At 38.9% G+C, this 2618-nt stretch overlaps 1 pseudogene; it reads left to right on the top strand.

Annotated features, from left to right (window-relative positions):
* The first annotated feature begins 233 nt into the window (after positions 1-233).
* LOC111740963 lies at positions 234-352 on the top strand (annotated as a pseudogene).
* The last annotated feature ends 2266 nt before the right edge of the window (positions 353-2618 follow it).

The raw sequence follows: 2618 nt of genomic DNA, 5'->3' as shown, positions 1-2618 counted from the left end.
TTCATATCATTGTGTTTGGAGAAGATGCGTGATATAATTTCAATATTCTTAAATTTACTGAGACTTGTTAATTGGCCTAACATGTAGTCTATCTTGGAAAATGTTCCATGTGCACTTGTGAAGAATGCATATTCTGCTGCTTTGGGATAAAATGCTCTAAAAAAAATCAATTAAACCCATCTGGTCTAGTCTGTCATTTAAGGCCACTGTTTCCTTGTTAATTTTCTGTCTAGGTCTCTGGCCATGCCACCATGAACAAGCCCGATCCCATCTGATCTTGGAAGCTAAGCAGAGTCAGATTTGGTTAGTACTTGGATGGGAGACCACCTAGGAAGACCAGGTGCTGTAGGCATAAAAAGTAAAAAAATAAGGGACTGTAAACTGACAAGGTCCTTGCAATCTGTGAGATCAATCAAGGGTTGCCTCGCCTAAAAAATAAAAATAAAAAAATAATTTTCTGTCTGGAAGATCTGTCTATTGGTGCCAATGGGGTGTTAAAGTCCCCTACTATGATTGCACTACTGTTGATCTCTCTCTTTATGTTGATTAATGTTTACTTTATATTTAGGTTCTCTTACATTGGGTTTATAAAGGTTTACTAGGTAAACATTACTAGGTTTACTGCCTCTTAATGAATTGATCCATTAGGCATTATGTAATGTCCTTTTTTTGTCTCTTATTATTACCTTTTTAAAAAGTCTATTTAGTCTAATATAAGTACTGTCACCACAGCTTTTCTTTTTCTTTCATTCCATTTGCATAAAATACCTTTTTTATTTCTTTACTCTCAGTCTGTGTATCTTTCCATCAGAATTGAGTCTCTTGTGGACAGCTTATGTATGGGTCCTGTTTTCTGATCCATTCGACTACTCCATACATTTTAATGGGAGCATTTAATCCATTTACATTTAAAGTGATTATTGATATTTTATTATTTATATTTATGTTCTTTTTTCTCCCCCAACTCCTTCTTTTTAAAGAAGTTCCATTAACATTTTTTGTAATACTGGCTTAGTGGTCATGAATTTCTTTAGCTTTTTCTATGTGGGAAGCTCTTTAACTCACCTTCAATTTAACTTGATAGCCTTGCTGGGTAGAGTAATCTTCATTGAAGGTCCTCGTTTTTCATCATTTCGAATATTTTGTTCCAATCCCTTCTGGCCTGCAAAGTTTCTGTTGAGAAATCAGCTGACAGTCTTATGAGAGCTCTCTGGTAAATAACTAGCTGCCTTTATCTTGCCACTTTTAAGATTCCCTCTTTATCTTTAAACTTTGCAATTTTGATTATGATGTGTCTTGGTGTGGGTCTGTTTGGATATATCTTGTTTGGGACTCTCTGTGCTTCTCTGATTTATATGTCTATTTTCTTCTCCAAGTCAGGGAAGTTTTCAGTCATAATTTTTCAAATAGGTTGTCCATTTCTTGCTCTCTTTCTTCTCCTTCTGGTACTTCTATGATGTGAATGTTGATATGTCTGATGTTGTCCCAGAGGTCCCTTAAACTATCCTCATTTTTTAAATTATTTTTTCTTTTTCCTTTTCTAATCGTGTGTTTTCTGCTTCCTTGTCTTCCAAATTGCTGATTTGATTCTCTGCTTAATCTAATCTACTCTTGATTCCTTCTAGTGTATTCTTTATTTCAGTTATTATATTCTTCATTTCTGACTGGTTCTTTTTATGATTTCTATGCCTTTTTTTATGCTTCCTATCTCTTTGTTAAAGTTCTCACTGAGATCATTTATTCTTTCCCTAAGTTCATTGAACATCATTATAACCAGTGTTTTGAATTCTGTGTCTGGTAGGTTGCTTGCCATCATTTCATTTAGATTTTTTTTTTTCCTGAAGTTTTCCCTGTTCTTTCATTTTAGACATGTTTATTTGTTTTCTCATTTTAGTTGCCTCTCTGTATTTGTTTCTATGTATTAGGTAGATCTGCTACATATCCCAGTATTGGTGAGTTAGCTTTATGTAGTAGGTATCCTGTGTGGCCCAGTGGTGCAGTTTCTCTATCACCTGAGCTGAGTGTTCCAGGACTGTCTCTTGTGCGGGTTATGTGTGCCCTCCTGTTGCAGTTTTGATTGTTTTTGGCACACAAATGTATGAGATTGACTCTCAGTCTGACCGGCTGTGAGGACTGGCCATGCCCACAATGTATAGGCTACTGGGTGGGGGGTGACCCCATGGAGTGGAATTCTTCACAGTGGGCTTGTTTGCCTGTTGAAACTACCCTTTGGGAGTGCCGCTTGTGGGACTAATCATGTGGTGCTCTCTTGTGGTCTGATGCCAGCCTCCTAGTGTGTTGGTTTTGAGGCTGCTTGGCTGGGGCTCCTGTGCAGGTCAAGGTCAGCTGCTGCCTATGACTGGCCTAGGGCTACCAGGTAGGAGCTGCAAATCTATCCACAGTTGGTCACTGCCTGTGCTGGACCTAGGGGCACATGGGAGAAGTCATGCTGCGAACCAAGGACAGCTACCACAAGTACAAGGACTGGGACAGCTCAGCAAAAGGCCCATGGCCCCGCAAGGTTTGAGACTGCCTGCTGGTTGCTTGTAAGGCTCAGCAGCTGAAAGAACCTCGGTGATACGCAAGTTGAGTGAAGTGAGGTTTGAGGAAGTCCCCAG

Source organism: Pteropus vampyrus, unplaced genomic scaffold (assembly GCF_000151845.1).
Source record: "Pteropus vampyrus isolate Shadow unplaced genomic scaffold, Pvam_2.0 Scaffold70, whole genome shotgun sequence".
In the NCBI taxonomy this organism is placed as follows: Eukaryota; Metazoa; Chordata; class Mammalia; order Chiroptera; family Pteropodidae; genus Pteropus; species Pteropus vampyrus.
The sequence above is the reverse complement of the archived record's forward strand: the minus strand, read 5'-3'. Positions and strand labels throughout refer to the sequence as shown.